Here is a 24,802-nt window from a genome sequence, read left to right as displayed (position 1 = left end):
GAACAGAGCTATTTTAAAATTTTGTGCAACGTACACAAAACTTCACACAGTATGTGGAGGCTGGATTTCCTCCTCTTATTTTTCTCATGTATTTTTTAAGTAATACTAATCTGAGCGTTAATCTATGTTACTGACATCTGTTTCATTTCGTGGGGCTAATGAGTGATTGTGAGATTCATCTGCAGTTGGTTCTCTCATTTCTCTATTGCTGTAGTTTCACCGTGGATACGTCTTGTGCATCGCTTTGGCAATCCGTGATTCATGTCTCTGGGAAGCTTTATCCGGCACCCGTTCTCAGTGGAACGGGGAGGTATTTAGAGCCGTAGTGTACCTGCCACGAAGACTGGCCCTCTGGAACCCAGGAGGAGACCATAGCCGAAAAGTCGGTCTGGGTCGGATTCGGCCGCCAGGACGTTAGATTCAGGGGGAGACCGCTAGCGAATAAAGGCCACATGGCAGAGGTTTTATCTGGAAATGCGACTGCAGACTATACGAGGGATTTAATGTCATTCCACATGACGGCCTACGGCGAGAGGGAACCCAAAAAGCACTCTGTGGCTAAAAAGGTGAGTCTCGGTAATGTGTATGAAGGACTGTTTTGAACAGACATCTTTCCAACGTTTTAAGTGAAGAGCACTCAGAACTATATGTTTTTCCTCTGCTTTTAGGAGCGTAAAGGGTAATCCGAGCACAGAGCCTGGCAACATACGAGAATGAGCTGAGAAATAATGCCTCTGAATTTTTTGTATGAAAGCTCTTGAAGCTTTTTAAATAGAACAGACATTACATTTTGTTTCTTTATTCACCATGACAACATAATTATTTCTCAATATAGTCAACCTGCCGACGAACACATTTCTTCCAAAGAGAGACCAGTTTGATGATACCGTCACTGCAGAATGTTTGAATTTGTTAAAGGAGCCACGATCTCATCTCTGTTCACACTGCTTCATCACTATCATAGTGAGGTCTTCGACGGTCAATTCGACTAAATACCTAAGAATTACAATTAGGAACACCTTATGTTGGAATTACCACATAGATAATATCACAAGCTGCGACATGGTCGCGAATTGAACAGTGACATGAATGTAGAATAAATTTCCTTTACCTCACGCCTATGGTCAGAAATACTTTGTCATCAGACTACCGGTTTCGGTCTATAATGGCCATCTTCAGATCTGTTTTATAAAAACGTGTCCTAATATGCTGGAGCCATACTGGCATCGTCAAATGCTAAACACAAAATCAGCGTCAGCATCGTCAAATATACATAAATAATAGTATATACAAGAGTCATCTTGTCAGCAGGACTACTCACAGTACTGCGGTATTTTCTGTGTGTAAACGGAAATGGCTCCACAGCCTTCTTTACAACACTGCTGTTATGTATACAAAAAATCACAGCCGTCTAAAGCTATATTTTCTAGGTTCACAGGCCAAATTCTGCAATAAAATTTTTCCCCCATTTGGTACATTGAAAAGCGAGTTTGGCGCATTACACTGCTTAGGGTTTTAATTTGTTTATGCCATTTGTAGTTCGAATTTCAAGGAAAAAATTGGGATAATAACCTCAATTATGTTTACTATCAAATAAGCCAATAAAAATAATTTGTAAAATTTCATTATTTCTGCCCTTAAGACAGCAGCCAGATTACACTCAGAGTACGTCAGAATAAATGCATAATCGTATTCGCCCCCTCGTAAAGGCTCTTGTCTGCATACAATTATAACAAGAGTCCAAAGAACAAAATATTAGCATAACATAATTATTCACCATGCCAAAGACGAAGGACAATTGTACAAAGGTACATGCTCAAGCGATATGGAAAAATTGGGAAGCAGAGGGTGCTAAATACATACGCGTAAGAACTAAGCCTTGCTTGTCTTAAGTAACAGCATTTTACATTAAAGTAAGAATGTAAATTTCTTCTGTAAGGCTACTAATAAAGCAATAAATTTACAGGTATGCATTACGTATAAAACCTCTAATACAACTTTTGAGGAAGTAATACTACGCGTAAATTCAGTGTCCAGAAGCTAGACTTCTATTTACAATGGACCACTGGGTACAATTGCATGGCTGAAGAAGAGCAAATATGAGCTAAAGCAACGTCACTAAAAAGAGAAACTTCCGCATTAACACTACGGAAGCTTAAGGGATAAGGAAAACTTGGAATGCAGTGGACGCTATATACATGCGCGTAAGCCACTAGTAAATGCACTAACTTTGGAGGTATACATTAAATATAAAATTATCAGTAAAACATTTAAGTAGCAGAGTGATATTGCAAGTAAATTTAGCGTGTAGGAGATAACAATTCTATTACAGGGAACTACTTCTGTTACAAAATGGTGGAGGGAAGAATACAATGGATAAAGTTATTTCACAACTTGGGCAGAAAAATTTTGATGAATATTAATTCATCTGCCTTTACGGCAGAAGTAACTACAACTGTAACTCAGTTTATTACGCTATACAGAATTTGAGAAACTTAGAACCGAATCTTATCTCCACTTGTTTTCTACTTTAATGGTCTCGTATTTTACCCTTGTGGCGATTTATTTAAGTGAACTGTATATTAATGTTAGTTTTGTGCGTGTTACAGAAGCTGTTGTCAATGTACAGCACTTGATGTTTGTTGTTTCGGGTCGGATCTCGCGCACGAAATTCAGATGAGCGGCCAATGTCGAACGCCAACCGTCAATACTGTGCTAATTTGTGTCTACTCTTTTCAGGTAGTTGCAGTGAATAATGATCACCCGATATTTGCTGTTATTATTTTCTCTGTAAGCTACAGAGTCTTTGGTTATTAATCAAGTTACTCAATTGTGATAGAGATTCTTGCTGTTAAGACAATTTGCATTTGAATAATTTGAACCCTCGTTTGTTAGAAACTGTTTTAACATACTGACATTTGGAAGGGCTCATCATTTGCCTGGGTCAAAATTCGTTCATTCAAATTCATCAATAGTTAAGTTTTATAATGTTAATTGTGAAAGTAATTCTATTTAACAGTAATACTGTTTTATTGAGGTTTTGGGCCTTAAGCCTGTTTATCGTGCACGCCTTCAACTATTGTTTGCTTAAATGGATGATTTTTCTTTAAATTTTTGTTTTAAGTAATTCCGTACCCACGAGTATACCACTGGTTGCTCATGATAGCATTATCTGTAACTGTTCTGTTATCAGTGTTTGCATCTCGATTTTGTCAAATAAATGTCTTTTTTGTTCTGTGTCCTCCAATTGCGGCTCGGCATTCCACTCCAGCAGCCTTGTGCCCTGTTCCCTACCTTATCACTGACGCCTAAACGTAGTTACGTTAGACACCTCCACATTACAAGCTGCAATTCGGAGCCCTCTAGCGGCAGAGAACTGCAAATTTGTAGACATGAAGAATAAACATGTAGAATGTTACTAACGTTTATTTTATTTAAAAAGCCTCAAAAATTTTCAGATAAAAATTTGGAAACATTGTTTTCCAGAACACCCTCTTATTTGGGAGTGTTTTCGCTATTTTCTGGAACGTTTCTGATTGACTTTTCCTTATAGATTGAGTAGATGGGAGTTGAACTGTTATTGTAAATCTTTTCATTGGTAGTAGCTCTTGAGCCAATGCTTCGATGGACTCTGGGGCTTGTTGGGAACCGTAGCACAGACTGAGAGAAGCATCGGAGTCTGTCCAGTAACTGGCAGGGCTATAGAGAGGTTGGTTGATCCATTCGCCAGCAAGGACTTGGGCTGTGCACCGAAATGGGTACTTTCCGCATTGATGACACGCGGAGCTGGAGGAAGGCAGAGGGCGATAAACAACTGGTCATCTCGCGACTGATGCTGGAACGTCTTCAGCGAAGGCCATCTTTCCTTTGCTGCCTAGTCATCAGTACAGCGGTATTAAGATAAACGTGCGGCACTACGCACAGAGTCCGTAATGAAATTTCGGAGCGGCCGGTTTATAGTTTAGTTAACTTGGGATTGTTAAATGGTGGATATTTTTGTCTACGATGCTCACCAGATCTTACCAGAGTAGAACTTTTTTGGGTTGGGATATATTTCTCATTTCTCTAGTATCGAGTATTCACTCATGGTCGCAATCAATCAAGAGGGATATCATGATTTGCTGTCATGTGCGATATGACAAAATCACTTTCCCTATTCCTAGCCTGTTCGGGATTACCTTCCAGTATTTCAACTGAATGTTAATGTCATCATTTTTCCTGTATATGAGGTATTATACACCTATGTCTGCATCTAGACACATACTGTGCAACCCATAGTACGGTGCGTGGTGGAGCGTACGTTGTGCCACTACTAGTCATTTCCTTTCCTGTTCCACTTGCAAATACGAGTAATAGAAAAACGACTAGCAGCCCTAATTTCTATTATTTTATGTTCATGACCTTTACGCGAAATGTTCGTTGGCCGCAGTAGATTCGTTCTGCACTCAGATTTAAATGCTGTTTCTCCAGGTTTTCTCAGTAACGTTCCTCGCCTTCCCTCCAGGGAACCCCACTTGAGTTCTCGAAGTATTTTCTGGTGCATGGTCTATTTTTTTTATTATTTGCATTTGCTTGGATTTTGTAATTTTTTTTCATTTTTTACCTGTTTTCCAGCCCGGTCCATTCAGCCATCTCAGTGGTAATATCAATTATCACGAATATAAGTACAACACAGCACCCATTCTCTGAACGGAGAAGATCTCCGACCTGGCCAGGAAGCGAACCCGTACCCCTTCACTTAGTAATCCGCCGCTCTGACCGCACAGTCGCAAAGGAGGACTTCTGTGAAGTTGAGGAGCACCATTTGAAACATTAAAACTGTAATATCCCGGAGAATTACTCAGTCCTAAGAAATGTGGAAAAGAAGATAAGGCATTAGATTGACTGGCGTGCAATGTATTAAAACTAATACAACCAACCATAAACGGACATGAAAGTGGTCTACACACTCTAAGACAAATAAATAAATCAACAAACAAAAAGAGAGAGAGAGAACATCTCACTAAGTAGAAATTATCAGAATGGGACGTAAAGCATTAGATGTGATATACATGTACAGACGAATAAATGACTACAATCTCAAAAAAACTGTATGATTTATTCAAGAGAAAGAGCTTCATAAACTGAGCACGTCAATAGGGCACTGGTCCACCTGTGGCCCTTATGCAAGCAGTTCTTTGGTTTGGCATTGATCGACGAGTTGTTGTATGTCCTCCTTAGTGATATCATGACAAATTTTGCCCCATTGGTACTTTAGATCGTCAAAATCCCTATTCATAATATTCCAGAGTTCTTAAATGGGCAGAGAACAGGCGACCTTGCTGGCCAAGGTAGTGTTTGGCTAGCACGAAGACAAGCAGTAGAAACTCTCACCGTGTGGGGACCGGCATTCTATTGCTGAAATGTAGGCCCAGGATGGCTTGTCATTAAGGGCGACACATCGGGGTGCATAACATCGTTGAATGTGCTGTAAGGTTGTCGCCGATGATAATCATATGGGTCCTGCTATGAAATGAAACGGCAACCCAGAGCATCACACCTGGTTGTCATGCCATATTTAGGGCTACATTCAGGTTGCTAGTCCACCACTGTCCGGGGCGTCTCCAGTTACGTCTTTGCTGGTCATTTTGGCTCGTCACTGAATAAGATTCAACTCCAGTCAACGGGGCCCCGGTGACCAGCAGAGACATGTTTGTTGACTCCCAGGGGAGCGGTGGGAAACCAACGTGACTGTCGCCCATCCAAAATGTAGGGGTGATGGTATGGTGTACCATTCCATTTCATAGCAGGACCATTTTGGTTGTCAACCGCGGCACCCTTACAGCACGGCGGTACGTCAACATTATTCTCCGCTCCGTATTATTGCCCTTAATGGCATGCCATCCTGGGCTTACATTTCAGAAAATTAATGCCTTTTCGATGACGGAGAGAATTTCTACTGTTTCTCTTCGTGTTTACCAAACCCTAACTTGATTTGTAATGCCGCCGGATCTCTCCCCAACTGAGAACGCTTGGAGCATTATGGGCAGGGACTCAAATCAGCGCAGGGTCTAACGATGTAAGGTGCCAGTAGGACAGAAATTCCTGCATATCCCTCAGGAGAACATCCAGCGATTCTGTTAAGAATATATAAGGGCCAGAGGTGGACAATCTCGTTATAGATGAGCTGTTTGACTGCTCAAGCTACGTGCTAGAAAAATCAAAATTGCAATTTAACCACAGCTACTTAAAGGAGATAGGAAGCTAGAGATCTTTGCTGATGGACAAACTTGTGGATGGTACGTAATTTTAATTACCACTAAAGAACAAATTTCGTTATTACGGAGTTACAAATCAGAGTAACATAAAATTGAATTCGGACCTTTGTCTTCTTAAGAGAATGTACAGCTGACTTTAACCGTCTGCCATGAGTTATTATAACAGACATATTTTAAACATAATAATTAAATTAGATCTGACTGCAAAAGGATCACAGACAGTCGGCACAATAAGCCCACCGTTAAATTCATTGCTTACGTAACCAAAATTTTCACAACACTAATGATTCACTTTGAGTTACTTATAAAAAGATCTCGTCCACCCCGGCGGATCGGACAGATATTTAAGTGAAGGATGGGCGCAGGGCTTATACACGGTGGTACTCGGAACAAACGAGTAGAAAGCAACAGTCAAGCAATTTCGAAAATGATCAGGCTGAACACCAGGCAGAAAACACGCTGCACACAATCACACACACACACACACACACACACACACGCGCGCAAGCGCGCGCGCGCGATCTTAGCCTGCCCGCCAAGGCGACAAACCCCATCTGTCCCACATAGCAGACCATTTCTGCAAACAGCAAATATTTCCGCGGCAGACAAATTCAACTCGTGGTTCAAATGGCTCTGAGCACTATGGGACTTAACTTCTGAGGTCATTAGTCCCGTAGAACTTAGAACTACTTAAACCTAACTAACCTAAGGATATCACACACATCCATGCACGAGGCAGGATTCGAACCTGCGACCGCAGCGGTCGCGCGGTTCCAGACTGTAGCGCCTAGAACCGGTCGGCCACCCCCAGCCGGCTCAACTCGTGATTCAGCGTTTTCAAGACCAGGTAAGGCTTACTAACTACGCGACTATCTGTAACGTAACTGGCAACCAAAGTGAGACGTTTACCGAATAAAAGAACTCTGCCCTTCATCTTAAAGGAAAGTCTAAAACCAAGACTGGGCGAAGAGCACATTAATTAACATACTTCGTCAAATTAACATTGCACCATCACACGTAACTTATTGCTTCCAGTTACGCGATGAGAAGATGTCCAGCCTGAGACGGCGGACCCGCCACCGTTTCTCACGCAAACGCGTCGAATAATCATCACTGTACACCCGGCGCGCGGCAAAACGTTAGGACGGCGGGGCCCAGGCACAGCGGATAGAGACTAAAGACTGCCTTCAAAACATGTTGGCTCGTTGAATGCCGACCAGCGAGAGAGAGCTCGGCCACGCGCCAAGCTGGAAAACCAAAGGCGGAACAGTCAGAGATACACGACCAGACGAGAGTCGATGTTAGCGACACAAATGGAGGGTAACTAGTGTCAGTCGCCACGGCTCAGTTGACTTGCTCAATTTGTGAAACTCTTTCTCTGGAACAATCACTAAATTTTCTGAAACTACACTCCTGGAAATTGAAATAAGAACACCGTGAATTCATTGTCCCAGGAAGGGGAAACTCTATTGACACATTCCTGGGGTCAGATACATCACATGATCACACTGACAGAACCACAGGCACATAGACACAGGCAACAGAGCATGCACAATGTCGGCACTAGTACAGTGTATATCCACCTTTCGCAGCAATGCAGGCTGCTATTCTCCCATGGAGACGATCGTAGAGATGCTGGATGTAGTCCTGTGGAACGGCTTGCCATGCCATTTCCACCTGGCGCCTCGGTTGGACCAGCGTTCGTGCTGGACGTGCAGACCGCGTGAGACGACGCTTCATCCAGTCCCAAACGTGCTCAATGGGGGACAGATCCGGAGATCTTGCTGGCCAGGGTAGTTGACTTACACCTTCTAGAGCACGTTGGGTGGCACGTGATACATGCGGACGTGCATTGTCCTGTTGGAACAGCAAGTTCCCTTGCCGGTCTAGGAATGGTAGAACGATGGGTTCGATGACGGTTTGGATGTACCGTGCACTATTCAGTGTCCCCTCGACGATCACCAGTGGTGTACGGCCAGTGTAGGAGATCGCTCCCCACACCATGATGCCGGGTGTTGGCCCTGTGTGCCTCGGTCGTATGCAGTCCTGATTGTGGCGCTCACCTGCACGGCGCCAAACACGCATACGACCATCACTGGCACCAAGGCAGAAGCGACTCTCATCGCTGAAGACGACACGTCTCCATTCGTCCCTCCATTGACGCCTGTCGCGACACCACTGGAGGCGGGCTGCACGATGTTGGGGCATGAGCGGAAGACGGCCTAACGGTGTGCGGGACCGTAGCCCAGCTTCATGGAGACGGTTGCGAATGGTCCGCGCCGACACCCCAGGAGCAACAGTGTCCCTAATTTGCTGGGAAGTGGCGGTGCGGTCCCCTATGGCACTGCGTAGGATCCTACGGTCTTGGCGTGCATCCGTGCGTCGCTGCGGTCCGGTCCCAGGTCGACGGGCACGTGCACCTTCCGCCGACCACTGGCGACAACATCGATGTACTGTGGAGACCTCACGCCCCACGTGTTGAGCAATTCGGCGGTACGTCCACCCGGCCTCCCGCATGCCCACTATACGCCCTCGCTCAAAGTCCATCAACTGCACATACGGTTCACGTCCACGCCGTCGCGGCATGCTACCAGTGTTAAAGACTGCGATGGAGCTCCGTATGACACGGCAAACTGGCTGACACTGACGGCAGCGGTGCACAAATGCTGCGCAGCTAGTGCCATTCGACGGCCAACACCGCGGTTCCTGGTGTGTCCACTGTGCCGTGCGTGTGATCATTGCTTGTACAGCCCTCTCGCAGTGTCCGGAGCAAGTATGGTGGGTCTGACACACCGGTGTCAATGTGTTCTTTTTTCCTTTCCAGGAGTGTATCTTTTGTTTGTCTAGACAGGGACATCAATTTTTTTTTCTTTTGAGTGTAAATGTCGGTGCAAAGGGCAGTGTCTGTTAACTAAGCGAACCACATTGAAAAATATCCTAAATATTGTCTTTATAGATGTAGTGGGACGCGAAATTGAAGCGTCACCCATCCACCAGTGTCAGCCCAGTTTGCAGGTGAATATAAGTTTAATTTAGTTTTGTTTATGTATTTTTTGTAATATTTGTAATGGTTGTGAATTGTCTAAAGTTTGTATTAATTTTTTATGTTTCATGTACGGAGAGGGCGGCGCAACGAACGGAGACAGCATCTTCGCTGCCGGGACCAGAGAGAAAATTGCTGGCCACTATACGTCGCGGGTCGACAGCCAAAGAGCAACAGAAGATCCTGAAACCGAGTTGTTGCGTCGTGCTTCCAAAAATCGAAAAAATAGGAATTTGTAATGTTTTGTACAACAATGACGTCATAGAAAGTTTAATCTTGTTGTAAATGTTCAGTTCTGTCTCGTCAAGGCTCAGGTTCACGTCTATATGTAGGAAGATAATAAACTAGTGGATGCTACTGAAGTTTAAATACGTGTTCCGAGAATTTATTTATGAAGAATTATGTTAAGTAATTTATTTAACAAGATTATTAATTTTTGACACCGTTCATCGCGAGTGTGATTCTTGAAAGTTTATTCAATGTGGTTCTAATATTTATTAAAGCAGATCACTTGCATTAATATAATTTCTGAGGAGAAACAAACGACATCTAAATTGAAAAAAGTCTGCGCAAACCAATTGGACTGAGTGACGTACTTCTGCGCATACGACTCAAATGATGTCTTACAGTTTCGTTCAAGAACCATTCAGAGACAATTTAAAAAGAGTTTAAATAATTTTGAAGTGTGTTGTAACTGACGTAGGTAACGAAGTCTGCACATTGTCATATGTCCAAAGAAAATCATTTATACAAACTTGCGTCGTTACACTACACCGTGGCGACCTTAAAAACAGGACTTGTGTGCAACTAAGGCACACAGGTACGAAACAATTAAAACATAAAACATCAAGAGTCCTTCGGAAGTCAACGCGAGTCTTCGTGGAGCCTTTACCAGCCAGCGGCGACTTCGCGGGTGTGGGCAGCTGACGGAGCGCAGCCAAGCAGTACTGTCACGCTGTTATTCTACGAGAAGGCGCATCTGTTGGGCAGCAACTGAACGCTGCAAACCCCGACAACCTTTTTCTCCGTGAACTAACAGGCCCAGTACGTCAGCTGGGGGGCGGTCCTCCGGCTGGTATTAGAGGTGTTGCTGAGGGCTTCGCCTGTCTACGGTGCGGCCGGGCGTGGTTGCAGCCAGTGACGTCTCCGGGGTTCGACCCAGCGTCCTGCCGGTTGCGGAAGTGGGGTCGCAGCATCTCAGCGGCTGCATCGACGGCTGTTACTTCTGCAGCCCATAGCAGCACGCTGATCACCGAGAACTACAAACTACAATATTAGTGTCCGGTGAGTCTTTTTCTAGTTGGAATTGGAGTGTTGTACATAGGGAGTGTGCTTTTAATAGGATTGTTGATTACAATTCTGCGAGTGTAACTAGTTAATATCTTACAATAATGTCGGGAAGTGAAATGTCAGACGAAGAGCAGTCTGTGTCCGATAGGAGCATGAGATCCCTTTTTAGGGCGATCGCTAAATTAAAACAATCTAATGAAGAATCCACTGCTAGATTAAAAGAGGAACTAAAACAGGAATTAAAACAGTCTAACGAAGAATCTACTGCTAGATTAAAACAATGTAACGAAGAATCTGCTGCCAGATTAAAACAGTAATTAAAACAGTCTAACGATGAATCTACGGCTAGATTAAAAGAGGAACTAAAACAGGAATTACGACAGTCTAACGAAGAATCTACTGTTAGATTAAAAGAGGAACTAAAACAGGAATTAAAACAGTCTACTGAAGAATCTACTGCTAGATTAAAAGGGGAGCTAACAAAATCTACAGACAGGTTACAAGAATATCTTAATGAAACCAGTCGAGAATTAAGTGATAAAATAGAGGCTTCCAAACTTGAAATGCAGGAAAAACTAGTAGGACTTAGTAATAAGATTGCTGATAATAGTAAAAGGTTAGAAGAACATATCCAGGAATCGCGTGAGGAAAAAGCTCGCATGCGAAATGATATTACTGATTTAACCAAGAGACTAGATAATGTCAATGTCTTAGTTGTGAATGAAATAGAGAAAAATAACGATAAGTTACGAGATGAATATTCTATGCAAACGGAAACTGTTCGTAGAGAATTATTAGAATTTATTAAAGAGGTTTCTACCAAACCTGTAGAGATTTCTTCAATAGATAATGTAGAATTAGAGACATTAACTCATCGAGTAGAAAAAGATCATACTGAAATAGAAAACATGAAATTTTTAACTACCGAAATATGCAGTAACCTTGAGACTTCCAAAGGCAATAACATTGACGAAGGGACAGAGCGTTCACATCGTGAACACAGTGAAGAATCGATATTAGCTAACCGCGTATCCAATACAGAAATGCGAATACAGGAAATTACTAAACGGTTATCGGAATTAGATAATAATGAAAACATTTCAAGTAGTAGAAGTAATTACGTAATCAGAGACAACAGTCGCATCGTGTTTGCTAGCTCGGACGACAACAACACAAATAAAGAAATCGCGGCAAGCAAATCCGACGCAACTCCGTCTCTGCAATCTAAACAAAATGCAACTAAGTCTCTCGCAGAAATTCCAATGAAGCAAGTCGATTTCCTGTATTGAAACCAGGAGGCGAACTTCACCCTATAATCTTTATAAAAGCTTTTGAAACTTCATTATCTCCTAAATGGAGTAATGAAAAACGGATTCAATATGTAATAGGACATTTAGAAGCAGAAGCTGCGGAATGGACAGTACTGCATAGAACTGAATTTAGGCTCTGGGATGATTTCGTTAAGCAGTTTAAACAAAATTATTCGTCAAGAGGAAAACAACAACACTTAACTTTAGAGTTGTCAGACCCTCCTCCTTATTCTAAACGGTGGAGAGGTTATAGGAATTATTTCAAATGGCATTTAAACCGTGCTAAATTAATTGAAGAACCAATTATAGAAAGTCATCTAATACGAGTCCTAATTAGTCGGTTACCGTATTATGTAAAGGAGAGAAAAATGTTATTCTACGAAATGTTCATCCGAACGAGAAAAGGGAGATCTTGTATTAGTACGATCTCATCCTAAAAGTTCGAAGATCAATAAGGAATGTAGAAAATTCTTCTTCATCTTTGAAGGTCCATATGTTGTACATAAAATTGTACATCCCAAAGCGTTACTTCTTATGGAACATTCATCAGGTGTAATTAAAGGATTATATAGTGTCGATCAAATGAAACCCTTCATACCTAAATAAGTTCATATTTAGTAAATGTTACAAACGGAAGAGCGTTCATAGTATATTCATGTGAAGTTTTTCGTGATAGTTACGTGTTATTTTTAAAGAAATGACAGGAAGTTTAAACAAGTGTTCTACAATAATCTACCGGTACTTCAAAAAGGGAAAGATAACTAAAAGGGTATTTATATGGAAGAAAGTTTTGCTATTAGGTCAGAAGGAATTTTGTATATTTTACATTTACTCGGATAGTAGGAACCAAAGGGGATGGTTAATAATTTTAGAGACCATGGGCGTCCAGCGCTGTATGGCTCACGAGAACATAGCAGAGTGCCTTTAATAGAGATTTGTAATAGTGTTAATATAGAACACACCAAACGGGGCTCTCTCGCTTGTTTCTCCTAAATAAATTGCCATTACCCAACAAAGTGTCCGAAGATAAAGAAAGCCGTGCCGAGATTCTAAAGAAAGTTTTGCTTGATTTCTTCTTGACCGCAGGCATAAATAAAGCATTAGGGAAAAGAACGACGTAAAGTAAATAGTACTATTAGTTATTGTGAGAAACTTACTAGCCATATACATTTAGGAAAGAATAACTCTAGTAAATGAATAAAACTGAAACTAACCTATCACAATTTGAACGCTCCGTCCTAATGTAACAACGTTAAAGAACGTACTAAGTTATTATTTACTAGCAACTACACTCCTGGAAATGGAAAAAAGAACACATTGACACCGGTGTGTCAGACCCACCATACTTGCTCCGGACACTGCGAGAGGGCTGTACAAGCAATGATCACGCGCACGGCACAGCGGACACACCAGGAACCGCGGTGTTGGCCGTCGAATGGCGCTAGCTGCGCAGCATTTGTGCACCGCCGCCGTCAGTGTCAGCCAGTTTGCCGTGGCATACGGAGCTCCATCGCAGTCTTTAACACTGGTAGCATGCCGCGACAGCGTGCACGTGAACCGTATGTGCAGTTGACGGACTTTGGGCGAGGGCGTATAGTGGGCATGCGGGAGGCCGGGTGGACGTACCGCCGAATTGCTCAACATGTGGGGCGTGAGATCTCCACAGTACATCGATGTTGTCGCCAGTGGTCGGCGGAAGGTGCACGTGCCCGTCGACCTGGGACCGGACCGCAGCGACGCACGGATGCACGCCGAGACCGTAGGATCCTACGCCGTGCCGTAGGGGACCGCACCGCCACTTCCCAGCAAATTAGGGACACTGTTGCTCCTGGGGTATCGGCGAGGACCATTCGCAACCGTCTCCATGAAGCTGGGCTACGGTCCCGCACACCGTTAGGCCGTCTTCCGCTCACGCCCCAACATCGTGCAGCCCGCCTCCAGTGGTGTCGCGACAGGCGTGAATGGAGGGACGAATGGAGACGTGTCGTCTTCAGCGATGAGAGTCGCTTCTGCCTTGGTGCCAATGATGGTCGTATGCGTGTTTGGCGCCGTGCAGGTGAGCGCCACAATCAGGACTGCATACGACCGAGGCACACAGGGCCTACACCCGGCATCATGGTGTGGGGAGCGATGTCCTACACTGGCCGTACACCACTGGTGATCGTCGAGGGGACACTGAATAGTGCACGGTACATCCAAACCGTCATCGAACCCATCGTTCTACCATTCCTAGACCGGCAAGGGAACTTGCTGTTCCAACAGGACAATGCACGTCCGCATGTATCCCGTGCCACCCAACGTGCTCTAGAAGGTGTAAGTCAACTACCCTGGCCAGCAAGATCTCCGGATCTGTCCCCCATTGAGCATGTTTGGGACTGGATGAAGCGTCGTCTCACGCGGTCTGCACGTCCAGCACGAAAGCTGGTCCAACTGAGGCGCCAGGTGGAAATGGCATGGCAAGCCGTTCCACAGGACTACATCCAGCATCTCTACGATCGTCTCCATGGGAGAATAGCAGCCTGCATTGCTGCGAAAGGTGGATATACACTGTACTAGTGCCGACATTGTGCATGCTCTGTTGCCTGTGTCTATGTGCCTGTGGTTCTGTCAGTGTGATCATGTGATGTATCTGACTCCAGGAATGTGTCAATAAAGTTTCCCCTTCCTGGGACAATGAATTCACGGTGTTCTTATTTCAATTTCCAGGAGTGTATTAAATGAAAAGGAGTAATCTCCATATATTCGGTTGTGAATTACCATAATAGCACAATTAAAAGTAAACGACAAATAGTCACAACAATATCGTCATAAAAGGATTGAATCTATCTAACAGCAAGGACTTTAGATTACGGAAAAATGTGAGAAACATGTATAATATTAAGAGTTAAATATTGTATAAAGAAGAAGTTTTATTTTCGGTTAAAACCTGACAAAGTGAGCTTGTGGGTGGGGTATGTAGTGGGACGCGAAATTGAAGCGTCACCCATCCACCAGTGTCAGCCCAGTTTGCGGGTGAATATAAGTTTAATTTAGTTTTGTTTATGTATTTTTTGTAATATTTGTAATGGTTGTGAATTGTCTAAAGTTTGTATTAATTTTTTATGTTTCATGTACGGAGAGGGCGGCGCAACGAACGGAGACAGCATCTTCGCTGCCGGGACCAGAGAGAAAATTGCTGGCCACTATACGTCGCGGGTCGACAGCCAAAGAGCAACAGAAGATCCTGAAACCGAGTTGTTGCGTCGTGCTTCCAAAAATCGAAAAAATAGGAATTTGTAATGTTTTGTACAACAATGACGTCATAGAAAGTTTAATCTTGTTGTAAATGTTCAGTTCTGTCTCGTCAAGGCTCAGGTTCACGTCTATATGTAGGAAGATAATAAACTAGTGGATGCTACTGAAGTTTAAATACGTGTTCCGAGAATTTATTTATGAAGAATTATGTTAAGTAATTTATTTAACAAGATTATTAATTTTTGACACCGTTCATCGCGAGTGTGATTCTTGAAAGTTTATTCAATGTGGTTCTAATATTTATTAAAGCAGATCACTTGCATTAATATAATTTCTGAGGAGAAACAAACGACATCTAAATTGAAAAAAGTCTGCGCAAACCAATTGGACTGAGTGACGTACTTCTGCGCATACGACTCAAATGATGTCTTACAGTTTCGTTCAAGAACCATTCAGAGACAATTTAAAAAGAGTTTAAATAATTTTGAAGTGTGTTGTAACTGACGTAGGTAACGAAGTCTGCACATTGTCATATGTCCAAAGAAAATCATTTATACAAACTTGCGTCGTTACACTATATAGACTGCCACAACCAAGAAGTCTGAAGGCACCAACAAACATTAGTTCGCTCAACCATACAATATGCTGATCTGAGGCAAAATTTAATTTCAGAATCCTTGCGCCAGGCAGCCTAAGGTCTTGACTAAAAGTGTGCTTGCTGATACTGCTCCACACGTTTTCTTTGTTTATGTAAGAGCGTCTTCGCACATTCCATTGCTTACATTCCATTGCTTACTATGAGAATTTTAATAACACAAATGAGAAAGAGCATGAGGAGGAACGATTATCGGTCTCAGTGTATGCGGGTTACGCATAGTGAGCAATGGAATGCACGAAGATGCTCTTACATAAACAAAGCAAACGTGTGGAGCAATATCTGCAATCTCACTTTTAGTCGAGACCTGAGGCTGCCTGGCGCAAGGATTCTGACATTATATTTTACCTCACATCGGCATATATGTAATAGCAATTACGGAAATTACTTTCGAGACAGCAACACTTTCTGGCTTTCGGAAACTTTTAAAGGTTGCAATACTTATAAAAGTCCAAAATTTTAAGGCAATGTAACTAGATTTGGCATTGTTGTTAAACAATGTTAGATGAAAAAACACAACACACGTTTCATTTTTATTACGTTTATAATTACAAACAACTGAAATATTTTCAACAAGGTGAGTACAAATGTTCCTTTCTTGAAACATTTGTACGAACGATGTTCATGTATTTCTGCACAAAGTTTGGTATACTATTATTACAAGACTCTCTGGAACAGATCTTAATTCACTGGTTTTCTACAGCTTTACAAATTTCTCTCAAATAGAAAGAAAAATTTACCAAATCTTAGGGCTTTTCTCTTACACAAATGCCTTACCATTGTGATAATGAAAACTTATTCCACAGAAGTTTTCACCATGGTATTGACTAATTGCATGCAAAATTTAAGTACTATAACGTCAGTAATTTTTGAGGAAAAGCTACATGAAGTTGCCAAAACGTAAGTTACGGGAAACCTGAATCAAAGTCCTTAGCTTATGACGATGGACTAGTGCAAATCATATGAATTCTTATTTTCATCCTAAAGGAGTGTTTTCTTTGCATGTCCTCTAAGATTAACCTGATTTTCAAACTGAAACTGACAATGCCAGTTGCATTGGTTCTCCTGTTACCGACTTCCTTCAATATCGGCAGTGTGAAAGCTCCTGGATCAAATCCTAGCCTATGTAAAGTCCACAGTCTGTCAAGATTAGCACAGTTAAAAACTAAACACGCATCATTCGTTGCAACTTTTTCAGCAACAAATGTTGTCTTGGGGCATGGTTTTCATTAGGATTTTGGGTTTTTACACGCACCTATTTTTGTGAAAGTTCTGCATATGCCAAACACATAAATATTTATCACATTTTGACTGTATAAAACTGGAAGAAAACACCGTAGGAATAAATAATATGAGGAAATACAGAGCAGCAAAGCAAGGTTTTGTTAATTATTATTCTTATCACACTTAGGAGTGAAATTGGAACGCAATATTTAGGGATTTAAATTTCAATACCATGCAGTAAATGAAGATCGAATAAAACATTTTTTAGAATTTTGGTCACGTTTGTGTACGTGCCCCCTAATTTGTCTATTGGTCCTGAGTACCAATAGTGCGAGAGACAATGTATAGAAGCTGTTTGCAGCTGACTAGTAATTGGATACATCAATTAAAAAATGGGACATGTGGTTTAGGTATATTTGGAAACCAAAACTGAAATAGTTTTTAGTCTTCTCTGAGACCAGAAATGTTTCACACCAAGTCCATCGGAGGGCTAAGAATGTGACAAAGCAAGTTGACACCCGCCATACTACTTCGTATGCACGCCTATTTCCTGTATTACGGTCTATATAAAACTTTCACTATCTTCCTTTTCAAAATTCCGATGTTTAAACTTGTAACGTTAAGCACATAGTATGCATATCAGAATGGTAGAAACAAATCCCTCCCCACCCACACTCACAAAATGTTATTGTTCACATAATTCAGTTTGTTGCCCTGATTGCAATGAAGTAATTAGTTTCGTCAGAAATGATCGCACTAAAAAATTATTACAGTATAAAGTTTCCTACATCTACTGTTGTGGTCCTCAGTCTGTAGACTGGTTTGATGCTGTTCTACTTTGTGCGAACCTCTTCGTCTTTAAATAACTGCTGCAATCTACATTTTTTTGATTATGCTTACTGTATTCATCTCTTGGTCCTCCCTCTACGATTATCACCCACACTTCAATCCAACACTAAGTAGGTGATCCCTTCATGTCTCAGGATGTGTCCTATCAATCGATCCCGTCTTTTGGTCAAGTTATGCCACAGATTCCTTGTCTCCCCAATTCTCCTTCTTTTGCTCTAGTTATGACACAGATTCCCTGTCTCCCCAATTCTATTCAGTACCTCCCCTCATTCGTACATCTAGCTATTGGGAAAATCTTATGAGCTAGCAGGTAAATTAGAAGGGAAGACCACTTTCAAATCAAAGAGTTACTTTTATTCTTTCCAGTAAATTATTTACACTAATCCAAACATAAATAGTTTAATAATACTGTTAATTAAAGATTTCAAATGTTCCAAAATTTCAGTGCCAATTATAGCTAAACTACTGTAAATTTTCAGGATCTCTTGATATACCATTGATCACCTGATTTTTCTAAATGCAGTGACACCCATACTGATGAGAAAGAGACCCTAGTTAAAAATTACTAAATTTTCAATAAATAAATTTTAACATACAAGAGGATCCCATGCTCCTAAACCCTGGATACCCATTGCGTAGGCATGAATTAGTACTGCATATTTTAATAGATACACCTCATGCGAAATAATGGTTCAAATGACTCTGAGCAGTATGGGACTTAACTTCTGAGGTCATCAGTCCCCTAGAACTTAGAACTACTTAAACCTAACTAACCTAAGGACATCACACACATCCATGCCCGAGGCAGGATTCGAACCTGCTACCGTAGTGGTAACCCGGTTCCAGACTGTAGCTCCTAGAACCGCTCGGCCACCCCAGCCGGCGCGAAACAATGCTCTAACAAAATAAAACAACAAAATCAATGACCGATAAAATATGAATTCTGTAACGTATAGAATCAGTAAATTTTAATTAATTAACTATAGTAGTAGGAGTTTATATGCCAACTAGCTCTGCAGATGATGAAGAAATTGATGAAATGCACGATGAGATAAAAGAAATTATTCAGGTAGTGAAGGGAGACGAAAATTTAATAGTTATGGGTGACTGGAATTCGAGAGTAGGAAAAGGGAGAGATGGAAACATAGTGGGTGAATATGGATTGGGGGAGACAAATGAAAAAGGAAGCTGTCTGGTAGAATTTTGCACAGAGCATAACTTAATCATAGCTAACACTTGGTTCAAGAATCGTAAAAGAAGGTTGTGTACACGGAAGAATCATGGAGTTACTAGAAGGTATTAGATAGATTATATAATGGTAAGACAGAGATTTAGGAACCAGGTTTTAAATTGTAAGACATTCCCAGGGGCAGATGTGGACTCTGACCACAGTCTATTGGTTATGAACTGTAGATTAAAACTGAAGATACTGCAAAAAAGTGGGAATTTAAGGAGATGGGACCTGGATAAACTGACTAAACCAGAGGTTGTAGAGAGTTTCAGGGAGAGCATAAGGGAACAATTGACAGGAATGGGGGAAAGAAATACAGTAGAAGAAGAATGGGTAGCTCTGAGGGATGAAGTAGTGAAGGCAGCAGAGGATCAAGTAGGTAAAAAGACGAGGGCTAGTAGAAATCCTCGGGTAACAGAAGAAACATTGAATTTAATTGATGAAAGGAGAAAAAATATAAAAACGCAGTAAATGAAGCAGGCAAAAGGGAACACAAACGTCTCAAAAATGAGATCGACAGGAAGTGCAAAATGGCTAAGCCAGGATGGCTAGAGGACAAATGTAAGGATGTAGAAACATATCTCACTTGGAGTAAGATAGATACTGCCTACAGGAAAATTAAAGAGACCTTTGGAGAAAAGAGAGCCACTTGTATTAATATCAAGAGCTCAGATGGAAACCCAGTTCTAAGCAAAAAAGGGAAAGCAGAAACGTGGAAGGAGTATAAAGAGGGTCTATACAAGGGCGATGTACTTGAGGACAGTATTATGGAAATGGAAGAGGATGTAGATGAAGATGAAATGGGAGATATGATACTGCGTCAAGAGTTTCACAGAGCACTGAAAGGCCTGAGTCGAAACAAGGCCCCGGGAGTAGACAACATTCGATTGGAACTACTGACGGCCTTGGGAGAGCCAGTCCTGACAAAACTCTACAATCTGGTGAGCAAGATGTATGAGACAGGCGAAATACCCTCAGACACCAAGAAGAATACAATAATTCCAATTCCAAAGAAATCAGGTGTTGACAGATGTGAGAATTACCAAACTATCAGTTTAATAAGTCACGGTTGCAAAATACTAACGCTAATTCTTTACAGACGAATGGAAAAACTGGTAGAAGCCGACCTCGGGGAAGATCAGTTTGGATTCCGTAGAAATACTGGAACACATCAGGCAATACTGACGCTACTACTTTTCTTAGCAAATTGATTAGGGAAAGGAAAAACTACGTTTCTAGAATTTGGAGACTTAGAGAAAGCTTTTCACAATGTTGACGGGTATACGATTTTTAAAATTCTGTAGGTGGCAGGGTTTAAATACAGGGAGCGAAAGGCTATTTACAGTTAGTTCAGAAACCAAATGGCAGTTATAAGAGTCGAGGGACATGAAAGGGAAGCAGTGGTTGGGAAGGGAGTGAGACAGGGTTGTAGCCTGTCCCCGATGTTATTCAATCTGTATATTGTGCAAGCAGTAAACGAAACAAATGTAAAATTCGGAGTAGGTATTAAAGTCCATGGAGAAGAAATAAAAACGTTGAGGTTCGCCGATGACATTGTAATTCTGTCAGAGACAACAAAGGACTTGGTAGAGCAGTTGAACGGAATGGATAGTGTCTTGAAAGGAGGATATATGATGAACATCAACGAAAGCAAAACGAGGATAATGGAATGTAGTCGAATTAAGTCGGGTGATGCTGAGGGAAATCGATTAGGGAATGAGACACTTAAAGTAGTAAAGGAGTTTTGCTATTTGGGGAGCAAAATAACTGATGATGGCCGAAGTAGAGAGGATATAAAATGTAGACTGACAAAGGCAAGGAAAGCGTTTGTGAAGAAGAGAAATTTGTTAACATCGAGTATAGATTTAAGTGTCAGGAAGTCGTTTCCGAAAGTATTTGTATGGAGTGTAGCCATGTATGGAAGTGAAACATGGACGATAAATAGCTTGGACAAGAAGAGAATAGATGCTTTCGAAATGTGGTGCTACAGAAGAATGCTGAAGATTAGATGGCTAGATCACATAACTAATGAGGAGGTATTGAATATAATTGGGGGGAAGAGGAGTTTGTGGCACAAATGGACAAGCAGAAGGGACCGGTTGGTAGGACATGTTCTGAGGCATCAAGGGATCACAAATTTAGCATTGGAGGGCAGCGTGGATGGTACAAATCGTAGAGCGAGACCAAGAGATGAATACACTAAGCAGATTCAGAAGGATGTAGGTTGCAGTAAGAACTGGGAGATGAGGAAGCTTGCATAGGATAGAGTATCATGGAGAGCTGCATCAAACCAGTCTCACGACTGAAGACAACAACAACAACAACAACAACGATGTTCATTAATATCATGGAGCGAGTCGTCATAAAGCCGGACCTCACGCCATTTTTGTCAGCCTACGCTCTCGCTCATTCTGCTCTGAGTCCTCATGTGATATTATGTACTTCGAGTTAGCTAGTCTGTATTCTAGAAAAGCCTTGGAAACCGTTGGTTTAACCTCTGTTTTCATGCTGAAGAATCATTGTTTATAGTTATGGGCAAAGCACTTAAAAACACGTGAATCGGATCATTTGATAATTTTTATGACTGTCGGAATGTTTCTGTGACTTTTTCTCTACTTAATGGCATGTGAAGCAACTTTGGATCAGTTCATGTGTACTGTGTGCTCTTTTACGTTTTGACGAGATAAGAACAATTAAGCTCCGCATATGCCCGTACTAACTACCTGTTTGTACACATTAGAGGCTGTAAGAGATCTCCTCAAAATCAGCAGATTTTTAAAATACGTGATTAAACATGGATAAACTTCATTCACATTTCGAACTTAAAAAGAAGATTTTGGCTATTCATTTCAAGGATAAGTCCTACAACAGCTCTTTCATGTGGTGATCTTGCGAAACTGTGCCGCTACCAAAGCTTATTAAATGACTGGTAGGACTTGTTTACGTATCAAGTGCTTAGACGTTTTCCAATTACCACCAGAAAATAACCTGTTATGAAACATCCTAACAGATAAAAGCTCTGTGAAGGCTTATATTCGAACTTGGGGCCTTTTCCTATAGAGTAAAGGGGTTCGTTAGTATTACTGCAGCGTTAAATGGCATCCTTTTCTTACGACACTGTAGCTGTAAGTATAAATCCCTATCTGTGATTACCTGAAGTGGTGACTGACGCTTATGAGCGAAGAAAAAGTTAAATAATTTCTTACTTGTGTAGCCCCGAATGGGAGAGCAATTTTATTATTAGAATTTAATATCTGCAGCGTCGCCTTTTCGGGTAATAGCCGTTGAGAGATGGAGTCTGCAGACTTCTTAAGGTCCAAACTTTTCCGATAGCTCGACGATATTCTCATCTTGATTGAGGAAAGAGAAAGAGAATGGAGCACAGAAAGGAGGTAGATGGATGCGATTTGATTATAATGATTTAGACGGCCTCTAAAAGTTTATTATTCTCTTCCTTTGTTCTACCGACTTCGTATTCAGGTCAACCAGATTTAATGTTAGCAAACTCTCCCATCGCAGTGCTTTCGACCCAGATGTAGATGATTTATGATGAAGCCCACGCATCTCTGAAATGTGACTGCCGCGTAATTCAGTTTACATCGAGCCATTTCTCACGCGCTGTTAGCAAACGCAAAGTGAGATTACACTGCTCTTAATGTCTTACATGAAGCATTACGGATGAGCACTCAAACCAGTTGCTCGTTCAGTCAAAACTTCCAGTGGCAACTGGCTGCACAGAGCGAAAACTAACTAAAAACATATTACAGGCACAATCGTATTTCTAGTGCCAACAATCTGACTATTATTTAGACTACTTTAAGTTCTGATCGTTAAGTCAAATTTCCGTTTTCATATAGATAACCGTTATTAGGTTTTACCGTTCTTCTTGAGTACGTTTCTTTACATGTGTCCATGATCTGTGGATAATAATCATTTTCTTTTCCACACACTGGCGCTCGTACTACCTATATAGTCACAGTAATTGTGACTGGAATGAGTTCTTTGGTTTTCGATCTACTACCTCCTTACTGTGGGAGGCACAGCACTTATTTGTTATTCTAAACTTGGCAATGTGCGTACAGCTAAGCTAAATGACAAACGAAACTTGTAAAATACTGAGGAAAAATGCTCCTGTCACTGCACAAAGAAGGCGAACTTGTTCCTCTTTAAAAGCCTCCGACAAAAAAAGTCGGGCAACAGCTGCCTCAATCCGCATTCCACCTTAATAACAAAAATTTTGGCATGCGAACACATTCGCGGTATTTCAACACAGAACATTCTAAATCCTTTTATCCGGTCTCTTTTGGTAGTTAAGTCTTCATACTGAGCATGTCTCTCACTGCCTCTCTCTCTCATATATATATATATATATATATATATATATATATATATATATATCACCGTCTCGTCTTTCTCCCATTGATTTAAGATTTAAGCACGTATAGCCCACTATCACTGGCCCCTTTCTTTCCCACTGCCACTGTCTCCACCATACCTTGACAACTCAAAAACTCTGGGACGGCGGGTGTTCAAATTACTTTTCCCCCTATAACCACGTGTTTAAAATTTCGGTCCAAAATGCGCTCTACCCTACACCTACATGTTAAAGTTCTCTGGACAAGAGGGATCCAGACACACCAGGACTATGACCGTATAGTCTCCACTATCTCTATTTTACATTTCCACTGTTCTCCTCTCACTCTCTTATTCTCACTCCTTACATCTCCACCCATCTCTGTACCTCTTTTACTGCTACTACCTCTCACTGACTATCACTATCTCCTCTCCCGTTAGCTTCCACTGTTATTGCCTTCATCCATCTCTCTTTCCTACTCACTGCCACTTTCCCTCTCCCACCCTCACTGCTTCCTCTTTCTTTGTCTCCCAGTGACAATGTATCCTTTCTCTTCCACGGCCACTGTCACTCTTCTGCTCTCTTTCAGCACAGGAAAGTGCGTATGTGTTCGCATGCCAACATATTTGGTGAGGAAAGTGGAATGGGGATTTTGACTGCCGGTTCCTCACTTTTCTGACAGAATCTTTCTAAGAGGAACGTTTCGCTTTTTTTCGTGCTTCGGTAGAAGCATTTTTCTGCTGGTTACGCACTTCTCCCTGGTACACCAGAGTGTGCTGCTTATATACAACTAATTCTATAGGTCAGTAAAGTTCTGACAGTTAATTTACATACGTCCACAAATATACACACTTTGCCACATACGAACAACAAATAACTACGCAAAATATAAGGTTAACACAATATCATTAGCTTTACATTATTTCCGGATATTTTGCACATCAATCACAATTAATCGAAAACGCAAGGCTTGTGATTTTATCTTAAATCAGTAGAAACGTTATTAGAAATATTTCAGTGAATTTACAGTCTGTCCAGATTTATAAAATTTTTGGCGGTCAGTTATAGTTCTTTTCAGGCATGTTAAGACCCTAATAGCTAATTTTTTGTCACTGCAGTAGAACTTGAGGCATATTCATGTTGGTGTAAAGTGCCTATGAAACAGAGACAGCGCTTCATAAAGTTTTAATGGTGAAAAAATTCTATTTTCTTGAGCCATCAGTCTTCTGACTAATTTAACGCGGCCCACCACGAACTCCGCTCCTGGGCCAGACTTTTCATCTCAGAGTAGCACTTACAACTTCCGTCCTCAATTTTTTCTCTATGTATTGCAATCTTCCTCTTCCTCTACAGTT

The sequence above is a fragment of the Schistocerca serialis genome, chromosome 2 (assembly GCF_023864345.2).
Source record: "Schistocerca serialis cubense isolate TAMUIC-IGC-003099 chromosome 2, iqSchSeri2.2, whole genome shotgun sequence".
NCBI lineage: Eukaryota > Metazoa > Arthropoda > Insecta > Orthoptera > Acrididae > Schistocerca > Schistocerca serialis.
Note: the sequence above shows the minus strand (reverse complement) of the source record.